Below are 15,897 nucleotides of genomic sequence, written 5' to 3' on the forward strand. Positions count from 1 at the left end.
TCATTTCACAGAAGAACAATGTGGGACGCAACTTGGTGCTCCTGAACTTTGATTGGTGTCATAAATTGTCTCCGGCAGAAGTTTGAATTTACTCATGAATGAGTTAGAATCTTTAAAATTAAAAAATATAGTGTTTATCCTGCATTTTCTATGATGTTGGAGACAAATCAGGAGGAAGAAGAAGAGGAGAGGGAGAGGTACAGAACCCCTCTAGAGCAAGGACTGCCTAGATGCTGACAACCCCTGCTCCTCACACATGTCACCTGAGGGAAAGGCTATGGAGATAAGTTGCCCAAGCAGATGAGACTGTCTTATTTTGGCGTCCCCCTGGGCAGGCCTCAAGACAAGGGCTTGAAAGGAGGTAGTGATCCCAAGAAGCCCACAGGAGGGAGTGGGGAAGGGAAGGGAAAAACCACTAAAGGGTGAGTTAACGTGTGAGTTACTACTGTGGGCAACTGGGGCTCAGCCCTGCTGGGGAATCTCCAAGAATTGTGGAACACACCTCAGAATTGTCCCAATGAAAGACAAAGAGTTGGATTAATAGCCATCTGGGTTATGCCTGAGCTAGAAGCAATGAACTCCTGTGGTGTGGAGGAAGGCCTTCAGATTAACAAGATGAGAGGTACAGGTGCTTGAGACAGGAAAGGTCCCCCATGGTTGTAGGTGAACTTGGAAGGGGCCCAGGGAGTATGGAATAGGGCAGCAACAGTGTCTAGTGCTGAGGAGGCGATGTGGTTACCTTCTAATGTCATTCCATTAGATAACTGGTACAAATGCCTTTCTTCTGGAGTGCCAGGCTCACCAGGCATAGGCATATTTCTACGAGGTTCTGTAGGGTCCATTGTCTGCAACAACACAGCAGGATTTTTTTTCACTGTCAGGCACACATTTAGTGAAGTAAGCATGGAACTCAAGGCTATTGGGTTAATGGGGATGAAGAAATGAGGCATCAGAGACAAGTCTTATCTAATTTAAATCTAATTTAAAGCCCTCCTTGGTAACATAACTGTTCTGGGTTCTATGGTCCTTGGGTCTGGCTTTCTTTCTTTTTGCAATGCCAACCAAGGAGATTGAATGTGATCTATAAAATTTTGTTACACATCTGATAGAGTGATTTATTATTTTTTAAAACAATTCTCCAAGTTCTTACCTAAAATGTAAGTTATTTCCAGTGTCTAGAGAAGTATCCCTAAGCCACAGAGGTCCCCAGGAGGGAGGAGTCACTGACATCTGCTACACCTGTGTTCTCAGCTCCACTTGGCTTCCCTAGTTCCTTTTCATCCTCACACATGTGAGCAAATGCTTTTTTACTTACCACCATCATATTTATGGGGCCCAAATTTTCTTTTAAAAAATTTCATTGTCTAGTGCTATAGACTTTTTTAATAGAATTTTTATTGCCCTCTCCCCAAATTCCTGTGTTGAAACCTAATCTCCAGCATGATGGTCTTAGGAAGTCTTTGGGAGGCGATTAGATCATGAGGGTGTGTGTGTGTGTGTGTGTGTGTGTGTATAGTCATATAGAAACTATTTATAATTATTAAATTATGTTTAATTTTAAATTAAAATCAGTCAAATTATTATAGATCATATAAATTATTATGTATAAATTATAACCAAATTAAATTATTAAAATATGTTATATTAAAAGAAATATATTTATATTAAATATAAGAAATATATTTATTAAAAAGAAATATATTTATATTAAATATAAGAAATATATTTATATTACATATAAATAAATATACACAAATATATACAAATATAAACAAACATAAATAAATATATACAAATATAAATAAATATATACAAATATAAACAAATAAATATAAGAAATATATTACATATAAATATATATTTATGTATATATTAAGTATATATATACATAAAATATATATAAAAATATAGTACATAAAAATATATTTATTACATATATGTATATATTGTATATAATGTACATATGTAATATGTGTAATATATGTACATTATATACTATATATATATATACATATATGTAATAAATATATATATTTTTTAATAGGCTTTATTTTCAGAGCAGTTTTAGGTTTACAGAGAAACCCAGTAGACAGAACAGGGAGTTCCCATTTATCCTATTTTTCTTCCCCTGCCCCACAGGCATGACCTTGCTCACTAGCAGCAGCCTATACCAGGGTGGTACATTTGGGAAAGTAGCACCATCAGTGAACCCACACTGACGCATCACTGCCTCCAAAGTGCACAGTGAACCTTAGGGCTCACTCATAGTTTTGCATATTTTATGAGTTTTGACAAATGTAAAATGATGTACATCTGTCACTGATGTGTAATACAGAATAGTTTCATCGCCCTAAATCAAATTATATTTCAAATCAAATGCTATCAGGAGACTTCCAGGGAAATATTCTGGAGTTGACCAGATTTTTCCCTTCATCAGTAAGATATGTGCTTGGGCTCCAAATCTAGGTTTCTACAAATTTACCATTTGGGGAGTCATGGGATCAACCCATAAGTCTGTTTTTCCCCCCAAGATGACATTTTTTTTTTTTTATAGTTTTTTTTTTTTTTTTTTTAAAGATTTTATTTATTTATTTGTCAGAGAGAGAGAGGGAGAGAGAGCGAGTACAGGCGGACAGAATGGTAGGCAGAGGGAGAAGCAGGCTCCCTGCTGAGCAAGGAGCCCGATGCGGGACTCGATCCCAGGACGCTGGGATCATGACCTGAGCCGAAGGCAGCTGCTTAACCAACTGAGCCACCCAGGCGTCCCCCAAGATGACATTTTTAAACCCCCCAAGTCTTTAGATGTCACCTTTCCCATTTTCAGGGTGTCCTCTTCTATTTTTAGAAACATCCAGACAACTTGTGAACCAAGGTCACTTTGGCACGGCCGATGAAGCTCTTGAGTGCACATGCAGACGGGGGTAGGCGCTGAGAGTGCAGTGTGTCTGGTAATCCCAAGTTCGCGAGGGGACCGGTGCTTAGGTTTGCATTCAGGAAGGATTTCCCTGACCCAGAGCTCTAATCCTGGATGCCCAGCACTTTAGGAGGATGAGGACTCCTTAATCTCTGTCTTCAGACTCTTACCCTCAGCAAACCCCTCCGGGCAGCACACAGACGACTTAGCCAGTGCTGATTCTGTCTCCACTGATTAGGGCAGTAGTAGTAAGACATGAACTTCATGAACTAAAGCTCTTGCCAAATCAGCAGATATTTACTGAATGCTTGCCTTGTGCTCAGGAGCCAGGTGTCAGTTTGATTCTATTTCCGTCTCTTGTTGGTGACCCTGTGACCATTTATTAAAGTTATAACTCTGTATGTGGTAAGTTTTTGCATTTGAAGGGCGGATTAGTAGACTTAAATGTTTCTATAATTTGGAAAGAAATATAAATTCTTAAAACTAGCAGGAGATACTTACAGGGCTCTTTTGTTTAAGGGACAAAACCATTCTTAGTAGCTTCATACATTCCCTAGTCCAGGTGTCCTACATTAATGTGGGTTCTGAACAGCATTTTAATGCTAATGTGTAATTCACACTTTTTAAAGTATATTTTCAGTTTTTAAAAGTAACAAATGGGAAATGTTTTTTAAAAAATAGAAAGGCCAAGCAGCTATGTAAAAGCATTTCATTATCAGTACCAGTAGCAGAAAAATTTGCTGTGAGAAGAACAATCATGCTAATTTCTCAGTTACAGTTAGAAGTGTGAAAAGTCTATTTTTAAATCCAATAAGAAAAAATATTTTTAAAAAATTACGTAAAATAGTGTGTAAAATGTAAATAATTGAATTGATATCCAAAATACATTTGTTAATTGAATAAAGCCTAATGTAAGAATAGATTAATAAATTGACATAAAACAGAATGTTTCTAATTGTAGATATACATAATTTCCTGAGATGACAGGGGAATTCTAAAATTATCCAAGCTTGTTTCAAGTGGAAGAAATACTTATATTTAAAGTATCTTTACCCCAAATATGCATCATGGCCATTTAAAACAGGACAAATGATATTGCTCCTTAAAATCTGAGAAGCTGATGTCACCTTCGACCCCCTTCCTCTTCTGCAAAGCCTCTGACCATTCCTGAGGATTTCATCCTCCTGGGCATTCTGGCTCTGAGTCTATGCTCTTGTGGGTTCCCCGTTTGCCCTATGAGCTACCTTCTATAGCTGTTCCCCCTTCACTGCTCTACACGGACTCCGAATGCACTCCATTTCCCTCAGTATCCACATAAATCCACAAGGCACACAAGGCAAATGTGTGCATAGCCAACTTTACCTAGATGTTGGCCAATTGGAGGTGAGGTGGGAAGGAGCCGAGAGTGTTGTGTCAAAAACAACTTAAAATTGGACATTAAATTCTCCACTATAAAATACTCCTTTGAGAAATTTTGACATTTCAGGGCCAAGATTCTCGTTCTTTTTCTCAGCCTTCTCTTAGCAGGTCCCCCAACAATGCCAACATTCCTCCCATTTCATTTTGCAGAGGATCTCTAGACCACCCTCCTGACTCTGCTTGGAGCCTCTCCTCAATGGGCCTTTGGCTCTGGGTCTCTGCATGTTCCCTCCCCTCCCCATACTCACCAAGGGTAGGGAAGAGACTTCAAGACTTCTCTTCTACCTGTTGGAATTATGCCACAAACATCCCACTTTAGAAGATAGCTACATATAGTTTTTGTTCTAAATAACCAGCCTTGCTCTGTTACACCAGCCCCGTCTAAATGAAATGAGTTCGTGCCGCAGTGAAGAGCAGTACTGCCACCAAAGGCACTTAATCCCGAGATACTTGGCAGTGGCCCTAAAATAAAGTTCACTTTTTTGAAAGGCATATAGCTTTAGCACTTTGCTAACTAAGTATACCGCATCACAACAGGTATCCTGCGTCAGTGAAGACTGATGACGTGTGTGCTGCCCTCACCTCACCTTTCTTTTGCTCTGGAAGCTCATTGTCATGACCGCCCTCCATGCCTCCTTGAACTTAAAGTGCTAGGTACATTTGCAAGTGTTGTAATGAAAAAGACTAAAACCTTTGTCATTGTTAAGCAAGTAGAAATGATGTCAAATCCTCACTACTTTGATATAACTTATGAGCCACTATAGTTTGAATAAATCATGTTCACTTTCTCTAAGGGCTTGTGAGGCAAAACCTGTCATATATAAATTTGTATGAGAACCAAAGTGAAATTGAGCAGTACCCATAGAACCAACCTGAATTTTAGATATTTTAGGTAGATTGTTGTTAAGAATGAGTGGAGAGGTATTAACATAGTGGTTTTCATGATGATCATGGATTGTTCCTCAATTTTTTTTTTCTATAAATTTCTACTCTGACATTTCATAGTCCATACATCATGACAATTTTTGGAATGTAGTTATCTGCAGCAATGAAAGGCCATTAAAATAATAATGCATAGTAAATGTGCAGGAGCAACATACAGAGGCAGGGACTTAATCTATTTGAAGATGAGAAAACATTTAAGAAATTTACATACAACTTTGAGCTAACTTTATTTTAAATAAACTTCCCTTTACTTTTACTTAAAAAAAAAAAAAACAACAGTGTATGCCAGTATTTATTTATTTGGCATGGGCAGTATATCATTAGTTACTCTTTAGTAACTTCAGCCAAATAAGAATTTATTAGTTAACATCTTGTTAGCAATAATGAAGCCAACAAAATCTATAGATAAACCTGAGCATTTCCTTATAAAGATTTATTTTTCTGAAGTCTAGTGTGTTTTATTTTTATAATGTGCCCAGTGATTTTGGCAGGAATGGTGTTGATGGTATTTATACAAGATTATTCCCTTACTTCTCCATCGGGCATTGGATCCATATATTTGCATTCCTTTTAAGATAAAGGTATCCTTTTATTTTATTTTATAAGTGCAAACATGTTACTAAAAGCAACTGAGTTTGGGCTAATTAAAGTGTAGCTGTATATACTTACATTCTCCGTGAAGTCCTCCTGGTTTTGACATTGCTCACAGAGGAACCATCCCAAGACTCTACTTGCAGAAGGTAGTCTGACTGCAGACTGAAAAGCACATCTGACAACCGTTTCAGAAACCGCCTTAATTAATTCACCTTGCCTTAAATACGAGCTCAACTAAGTTGATTAGCCCTATTTCATGACAGAAACGCTGCCCTCCGATATCCCCTCTACAGATAGGGGAAAAGACGCTAAGCCCCAGGAAAGTGCACTGCAGGGTACATAAACCTGTCTCAGAGTTTAGCCTTTAGTTTAATCCTTCCTTAGCCTCTAAGATGCTTTGTGGGCATTCGCTTAATGCCGCTCTTCAATTTGACACAAAAGGAAAATACTAAAAGAATAGTAAGTTTTCTTTGATGAGAATATGACCTATTTCATATTTCCAAAAGGTTCGGAGTGGGGAATTTCCTTCGCAAGTAGAAAAAAAAAACACAAGTTATTTTTCACAGAGCTGCAAAATTAAACAAAAGAGGCAGTCTATTTAAGGAAGATGCTTCTAGAAAGTACAACTGTACTTTCTAATAGGAAGAAAGCCCTTCACGGTCTGTGTGAGAGCTGCGATCTATATAAAAGAGAAACTACATTTTGAAAATGTGATCTGTCTTATTTACTAGCGAAACATGTATAGCTTTGAAAAAGAACACCAATAATTTTTATTTCTAAAAATTTGCTAGTGAAAAGTACAAGATAAGAATCCAAGACAAAAATTAGGTTACTAGTAGTGCTTTAGGCTTCCTGTTTGAAGATAACTTGCTTCTTTGTTGACACACGTTTTTTTCCCTCTAAGATTTTATTTATTTGAGAGAGAGAGCACACACAAGTCAGGGGAGGAACAGGGAGCAAGAGACAAGCCGACTCAGGGCTCAATCCCAGGACCCCCAGATCAGGACCTTAGCCAAAGTCAGACACTTAACTGACTGCGCCAGCCAGGGGCCCCTGTTGACACACATTTTTATCATTGGCTGTTGAGTTTGCTTAAAAAATTACCTCATGGGATGTACTGATTTCACTTTGGGATTCTTTCTCCTGAAATGGCAGTCAAGAGCAGAGATTTACATGACTAACAGACCCCATCATGTTTCAGGCCAACCATTTGTGAGCTTGACAACCTGCCCAAGGCATTGAACTTCTTTGAGCCTCAGTTTCCTCATCTCAGCAGAGTCTTGTAGAGTTTCTCTGAGACATGAAGGCAACAATGTAGACAGAATATTTGGATAGTTCCCACTAGGTGTTAACTATTATGTTACGTAATGACATTATATGGAGTCCTCTGTTGAAGAGTCCTGGGAGAAATTTTCCTAGGCCTTCAGTGCTAGGAATATGAATAATTTGGATTTTCCCTGAGAAAACCAGCCAAAACAAAATCTCAAGAATCATTTATCTAGTGAATGTCTTTCTTTGCACTGGCTACCAGGAAGCTCAAAGCCAAATTCCTGGCCTGCCTTTAGTCATGCATTTTATTTCATTTTTTTAAAAGATTTTATTTATTTATTTAAGAGAGAGAGAATGAGACAGACCATGAGATGGGGGAGGGTTAGAGGGAGAAGCAGACTCCTTGCTGAGCAGGGAGCCCGATATGGGACTCGATCCCAGGACTCCAGGATCATGATCTGAGCCGAAGGCAGTTGCTTAACCAACTCAGCCACCCAGGCGCCTCAATAATTTTAGGCCTCAATAATTAGGCATGCATTTTTTAAAAGATTTTATTTTTTAATTTTTATTTGACAGACAGAGATCACAAGTAGGCAGAGAAGCAGGCAGAGAGAGAGGGAGGGAAACAGGCTCCCCGCTGAGCAGAGAGCCCAGTGTGGGGCTCGATCCCAGGACCCTGGGATCATAACCTGAGCCAAAGGCAGAGGCTTTAATCCACTGAGCCACCCAGGCACCCCAGACATGCATTTTAAAATTAGAAATTATCCATGGCTTCATCTTATTTTTCCTAATGTTTTCCTTTCGCCTTGATTTCTTTACTCAACTATCTCTCTCTTTGTATTGTATGTGTATATTAAAATCTCTGCTAATAAATAATAAATGCATAGAGATTTTCATCACCAATAGGCCTCAAATCAGAAGAGCTTGTGTCTGAAAGGCTTATCTCTACACTGCTAAACAAGAACTTATAAATGCACTGCTTTCGTACAAGCAACTTCTTAAAGGGGAATTCAGTTCCTGGCCAGCCCATAAACACCCATCTAACAGTGTAACAGCAGTCCTCATTCCAAGATAGAGCTACCATTTATAGTCCTGCTCTCTGGAAATGTGATCAGAGTCCTGGTCCGGTTCACAAATGACCTGGTTTCTCTTGGCCTGGCCCTGGATGCATTCCTCCGCCCCACGAGCAGCTCTTACTCTCTCTACCCTCCAACATCAGCTCCTGCTATGTGAAGGAAGGAAGGAAGGTGAGGGGCTCTGACAGGCGGAAATGGGGGAGAAGGAGAAACAGGGGCTTCTGGAGAGTCCGGTGGCTCTGATGGGAAGTGGGAGAGAAGAGGTAGAAGCTTCTGGTCAGCACACATGGGTCTGATTGTGCAGATTGTTAAAAAACAAAAAAAACAAAACAAACAAAAAAAAAAACAAATCTCCTGCTCTTGTTAGAAAACAGTGAGTGCCCTGAGCCCCCAAGTACTGTTGCTCCAGGATTTCCACTGAGACACCCCTACCAGAATCCGGTCAGACTGGTCTGCAGGGGAGGTGACTGTCGCTGTGCTGAGAAGGAGTAGGAGTAGGAGAGCAATGGCTGCAAAGGAGAGGGGCAGGGAGGATGGGCGGGGCCTCAGCTATTTGGGGAGTGGCTAGAAGCAGCTCCACAGGCAGGGAGGAATGGGTGAGCAGGAGACCAGCCGTGGGTGTGCGGGGTATTTGTTAAGCATTCAGGAGGGTTGGAAATTTGCACCCTATACTCGGTATGAAGAAATGCCTATTTTCCTGCAGTTGTTCTAGTCTCCTTCAAAAGTTCTACTCTCTCAATAAGAGGTGAGAAACTACATTGAGTCCAATCTGGTAAATTCAAACCTACCTAACAAGGCAAAGAGACCATGTTTCTTGGGTAGTCTAGCCTCTTCTGAGATTCAGTTGTCTCCTCTGGATCTTTTCTCCAACTCCCTCTCTTAAGATGCTGCGTAAGTTGGGCATGGGCAACATACAGTGTCCCAGCGGGGGAGGGGGGTCGAGGGACCATATCCAACCCTGTGGCTCCCCGGGTGTTGCCGCAGGCTGGAGGTTCTGCCAGCTTCCCTTGGGGGCATCATGGCCTGGTCCATTCACCAGGAGGCCCTACCTGTTGACTCAACATCAGATGTTGTCAAATCTCTGAGGTTTGGCTGTCCATCCTCTGGCTGAGATGGTCCTCCCTGCAGCCCCTGGGACTGATGACCCACTCCAGCAAACTTCCCAGACAGCGCCTCTGCTACTTACATATCAGGCACTTCCTGGTCCCTCCTTCCACACCATTCAGGATCACTCAGGAAAGCTAAGTCAGGCTCCTGCTCTCAAAGCATAGGCCGCCTTCTTCCTTATCTGCTGGGACTTCCCTGCCTGTGTGCCGGTGAGTGGGGACCACAGTCCTCATTCATGCTGTGCTTACCAAAGGGATGATCCATCTTCTCCCCACAAACTCTAGTTTCAAGAAAAAAGTCTCAATTAAGCAGGTGAAAAAAGGAAGCTGGGGACTCAAAAGCAGAGCCACCCTCCCACCTCTGACCCCGCACTCTACGCACAGCTCTGATGATAAACATTCTCCCCCTCTCCCTCCCTGTGGCCCTAAGTCTCATGGTAGTCTTAAGAAATGGCTGATGCCTTTTTATCATCACATATTGGTATTTTCTCTATTTTTTGAAAAACAAAGTTAGCTTCAAACTTGGTTTATTGCTAAAGTTCTTACTGTTCATCAGTGACTTCTCTAAATGTGCAAAGGATACACTAAAGTCATATAAATCTGACTTTAGAGCTATTTTGTATTGTTTGTTTTGATACTGACACACGTCCAATCCACCATACACTTGAAATTATTTTCTGTAGCACTGAGTGCTCTTTTCCTGGAGGGTAAGCATGTAGGTATAGAAATGGAATGTAACAGAATTTGTTCTAAAGACATGTTTTCCATGTAAACAAAAGACTTCCAAAGAATAGGAAATATTTATTCTTCATCTGTATTTCCCTTTCCTTGCCCAGAACGTAGATGGTGATTATTTCATAATCTATGGAAACTGTGAAAAGTTGAGATCTCTAGTGTAATGAAATTGTGACTCATTTATTAAAAATATGGTAGCATTAAATAATTTCTTCTGTACATGTTATGTGCTAAATTTTAATGCTTCACAATTTCATTGTTTAACAATATTTAGGATAAGCCTTGTATGGATGAAAGTGTTTGCTTATTTAAATAACCGAGCTGGAAATAGCAAACATACTTTACATCTATTGCATATATTCAAGACTATGAAATATGTTACTGTTATAATGGCAATCCCTTTGAATCAGTGAACTTTGGTTTATTTCTTGCTCATTTATATTTTACAAGTGGACAACAATTTGGAAATGGTAAGACAAGAAAATAATCAACAGGGGTTTTCGTTTCTCTAGATGCTAGTTTTACTTGCCATTTACCTTCATTTTATCAATTTTTTAAAGTCTCACTTTCCTTAATATTCCCCTTAAAAAATAATTACTAAGATTAAGAAAGCCATGAACACTGAAAAGAAAAATAATATTTTAAAATTTTGTTTTCTGCACAACACTGTGCTTTCAAAACATCATTTGATCTTAAATAATGCTTCACAGGGTTGGGGGAGGAGGCAGAGGAGAGGGAGAGAGAGAGTCTTACTCCGACTCCACACCCAGTGCAAAGGAGATGCAGGGCTCAGTCTCATGACCTCGGCCAAAATCAAGAGCCCAACATTGGGGTGCCTGGGTGGCTCCGTGGGTTAAGCTGCTGCCTTCGGCTCAGGTCATGATCTCGGGGTCCTGGGATCGAGTCCCGCATCAGGCTCTCTGCTCAGCAGGGAGCCTGCTTCCTCCTCTCTCTCTGCCCGCCTCTCTGCCTACTTTGTGATCTCTCTCTGTCAAATAAATAAATAAATAATCTTAAAAAAAAAAAAAAGAGTCCAACGCTTAACTGACTGAGCCCCCCGGACACCCCTTTTATAATGCTTTTTAAATGGCCATAAAAATGTCAAGCCCCATGAAAACTGTATGCCAGACACATGATTCTTGCTTCTAGCATATAAATGTTCCTCCCCTCCTTTTCACAAAGGACCCTTGTTCCTGCTACGTGATTCATTTGCTCCTCCCTCTTCACTGTAGATATAGCATAAGAACTAAATACAAAAAAATGATTGGCAAGGTATAGAAAAGAGAGTCGACTAGCAAACAGAAAGAAATAGCGTTTCATCTTCAAACAGGAAAATTAATTTGAAAGGGTCATTAAAAACAATTGCATTTGTAAACGGGGTTTCTAGTGGTGATATTTTCTTTGGCACCAAGATGACAGGATTAACAATTCTTCCAGGAAATTTGGATCTAGACTACTTGGCCACATCACAAAACTTCTGGAATTGAACATATTTTTGTTATGTGGGGATTAGGTATAATGGAATTTGATTCCAAAAATTATTTTCATTTCTCTAAATAATAAAACTATTCCCCACAAAGGATGATCGTGGAAAATGGGAACTACAGTTGCCATGCTCTTAAAGCTCTATAAAATATTGAGCGCTTTTGCTGAGTGTCATTATGATTCATGAGTAACATATTTTTACTGCCATTAGAACACTTGCAAAATTAAGCTAGAATTACCTCAGTTGACTGCTATTAGCCAAAGCTCCAGGATTCAGTGCCAAGAATAAATCCTTGTAATGATAGACTTCAACAGTTGTACAAAGCAGGCTTTTAAAGATTGGTTTCTGGAAACTAAATATTACTTGCTGTGACAAACAGCCTATCATTAATAGATATTTAGCCATGACCAGTTAAATGGAAAGATTTCTTTTTAACAATGTAAAATGTTTGCAGAAGTAGCATAATAATACCAGTGATATACTTTTTCTTTTTTAAAGATTTTATTTATTTATTTATGAGAGAGAGAGAGTGGGTGAATGGGGGAGAGAGAGACTCTCAAGCAGTCTGAGCTGAACACAGGGGCCTGACTCAGGGCTCAAACTCATGACCCTGAGATCATGGCCTGAGCTATAGCCAAGTGTCAGATGCTCAACTGACTGAGCCACCAAGTGGGTGGCTTTTTTCTTTTCTACAGTCTTCTTTTTGGTAAGGCACCACTGTTGTTTTATAAATATTATCCCATTCATACCTGAAACAGTTTCTTTGAAAGCAGTGATAGCATTTGATCAAATCCTCAAAAGGTACAATAATGCTATAACTGCATTTCATGTGCACTGCATCATCAATGAAACCAGAAGTGGCCCCAGGTTCCCTTACTCCAGCTTAGTGCTCTGAACAGCTTCCTGTTGCAAAGGAGTCTTGGATGTCTATATTTTATATCTAAATAATGAATCACTCTTATGAGTACCACATGGTGTGAAAGATCTTTTTTTTAAAAAAACTTGTGGTAAAGTACCCTCAACATAAAATATATCATCTTAGCCATTTTTAAGCATACAGTTTAGCAGCAGTTTCATTCATATTGTTGTACGACCAATCCCCAGAACTCTTTTAATCTTGCAAAACTGAAACTCTGTTCCCATTAAAGATTCCCCCTCCTGCCCTTCTCCCCCTCTCCTCAACTCCTGGCAACCACCATTCTACATTCTGTTTCTACGATTTTGACTACTCCGGGTACCACATATAAGTGGAATCAATACAGTATTTGTTCTTCTGTGATTGGCTTATTTCACTAAGTGTAATGTCCTCAAGTTTAATTTCCTCCCTTTTTAAGGCTGAATAAAATTCCATTGTATGTATATACCACCTCTTAAAAATTCATTCATCCATTGATGGACTTTTGGGTTGCTTCTGCCCTTGGCTATTATGAATAATGCTACTATGAAAATAGGTGTGCTGATATCTCTTTAAGACCCTGTTTTCAATTCTTTTGAGTACATATCCAGAAGGGAAATTTCTGGATCATATGGTAATTCTATTTTTAACTTTTTGAGGAACTACTCTATAGTTTTCCACAGCAGCTGCACTATTTTAGATTCCTGCCTGCAAGGCACAAGGATTCCATTTCTCCACATCTTTGCCAACACTTGCTATTTCTGTCTTGTGTGTGGAGAGGTGTGTGTGTTTTACAATAGTGATCCTACTGGGTGTGAAGGGGTACCTGATTGTAGTTTTGATATGCATTCCCCTTGTGATCAGTGGTGTTGAACATATTTCATGTGCTTATTGGCCATTTGTTTGTCTTCTTTAGAGGAATGTCTGTTCAAGTCCCTTGCCCATTTTTTAATCGAGTTGCTCGGGTTTGTTTGTTGTTGTTGTCTTGTTGCTGGACTTCTCTATATATTCTGGTTCTTAGCCCCAAACCAGATATAGGACTTTCCCCCATTAAGCCTGGTATCACTTAGATGTAGAACTGAAAAAGAAAAAAAGATCAAACTCATAGAAACAGAAAGTGGAAAAGTGGTTGCCAGGGGCTGGAAGGGGAAAGAAATAGGGAAAGTTTGGCAAAAGGTATGAATTTTCATTTAGGATGAATAAAATCTGGGTATCTAATGTAAAACATAACAACCATGATTAATAACATGGTATTGTATAGTCTGGATTCTCTAAGAGTATAGAACTTAAATGCTCTTAGCGCCACCCCCAAGAAAGGTAAATATGTGAGATGATGGATAGGTTAATTAACTTGACAGGGAGACTCTTTGCACAACCTGTGTGTTTATCAAATCATCACACTGAACATTTAAATATCTTATAATTTTGTCCATTATACCTCAATAAAGTGGAAAAAAATATAAATATTGAAAGAATAGTTTCTCAATTTTTTGTGCTGTTTTCCAAGTAATGGCTTCTCAGAGACATTTCACTTAACGTTTCATCTGGATTATTAATATTTTCTTCATCACTCTCTTAAGTCTACGATCAACAAAACAATGTATCAAGCTCTAATTCATAGCATTCTCTGATTCTGTGGTATCCATCCTCACAGCCATGGCAGGTCTCAAGCCACCACTGTCCCTGAAGAGAGGCACATGGTTACACATTGTTTCCATCATTCTGATAAGGAGATGTAAATCATCTCAAAACCGTAGAAAATAGTAAAACGTGGTAAAATAATTAAGAAGTGATAAGTTTTGAGTATGTATTATGTTTATTTTTAAGATAATGGATTTAATTGTGAGTCTATGTGATTCGATTTTTAATAACGGGTGTGTTTAACGACCAACATGAAAATCCCTCAGAATTTTATAATCAGCTCTTGTGAGTTGTTGCAAGCTGGCCCTGCACAATGCTGCTTAGACCACTTCTGGCCCTCAAACATCCACACTTTTTCCACCCACCCCACCCACTGCAACATTCTGCTTGGGTTTCTAGAATAGTGGTAACTTTGGCCTCTCCTTGAAAGCTTTTAAATAGGTCTCCAATAATTGCTATTCAGAGTCTTTCTAAATCTGGCCCCTGCGCCCTGCTGGACTCTGAGCCCCGCTTCCTCCCCATTTCTCTGGAAAGCCTACCTCCTTTCTCACCCAAGTTCAACCCTTCCTTCAGGGTCCAGCTCCAATTCCATAGAGTGTACAAAACCTTCCTCCCTGGGTGCCTCAGATATCTCTTATCACTTTATTGCCCTTACAGTTTCTACCAGAAGATGCACCCTGAATGAACTCTTATTTTGCACCGTCATGATTCTGTTGTCACATGTTGTTCCTCATTTACCAATGATAATGTAGTAGAAATGGCTGCTGCCTCCAATTAGAAGGTCAGGGAAAGAATGGTGTTTTGTACTGCTTGATTGCCCTCCCTTGGTGTCTGCTCACATTCAGAACTATTTACTGAGTATCTACTATGTATCAGGGACTGTGCTAGACATTAGGGAGACACTGGGAAGTCATTGTAAAGGAACAAGACATGTTTGTCTTTGCCACCCTGAATGGAAAAGCACACACTAGGCATTAAAACTAATTAAATTAAGTTCAGCAGTAAAGTACATAAATAGAACCACCACATTCTGGAACTAGCAGGGATCTTAGACCAGGCATTCTTACTGGTGACAATGATGCCTCCACAAGGACTTTGTGGAAGCCTGTTGAAGGTTTTTGGTTGTTCGGTTGTTTAGAGAACATTATGGAATTTATGGATAGTCCCAGGGATAGGAGACATCCTGCAAGGTGTGGATAGTCCCATTCGACAAAGCACTGTATTACCTCATACCCAATTTTTAAGTGTTTCACGGGAATTTAGGAAGATAAATTATAATTAGTAAAGCTCAGAATTAGAACTCTGCATGAAACACAAAGCTTTCTCTTGTGTGGTATTTGAAATACACCGACTTTTCCAGATATTCAACTATGATGTAAATTGAGAGAAAATTGTTGTCTTCTGTTCTATATCTTGTTGAGAGTTGATCATCATTACAAAAAAAAAAAAAATCACGTTATGAACAGCAATGCCTTTTATACTATTCAAGTCACCAAATCAACAGTTCCTATCATATTGCAATCTTAGTCATTATACATCTACCTATATAAAATCTCATAATATCCTAATATGGAGAGTGTATGCATTGAGTCCCAATTTCAAAATATCATATATCTTTAAAAGTCAAAAATAGTCCCAACATGTTACTATATTAAATACAATTTAAATATTTTAATGTATAATCAATTAAGATATTAAATAATGTAATATAAACACACATAAAATTAAATAAAACATTTTCAATATATGCAGATATAAGCAGCTGGTTTTTCATGTCTTCTAAAATCATGGGGACATGATTAAGTGTGACAAAAATA

Source organism: Mustela lutreola, chromosome 2, assembly GCF_030435805.1.
Source record: "Mustela lutreola isolate mMusLut2 chromosome 2, mMusLut2.pri, whole genome shotgun sequence".
Taxonomy (NCBI): Eukaryota; Metazoa; Chordata; class Mammalia; order Carnivora; family Mustelidae; genus Mustela; species Mustela lutreola.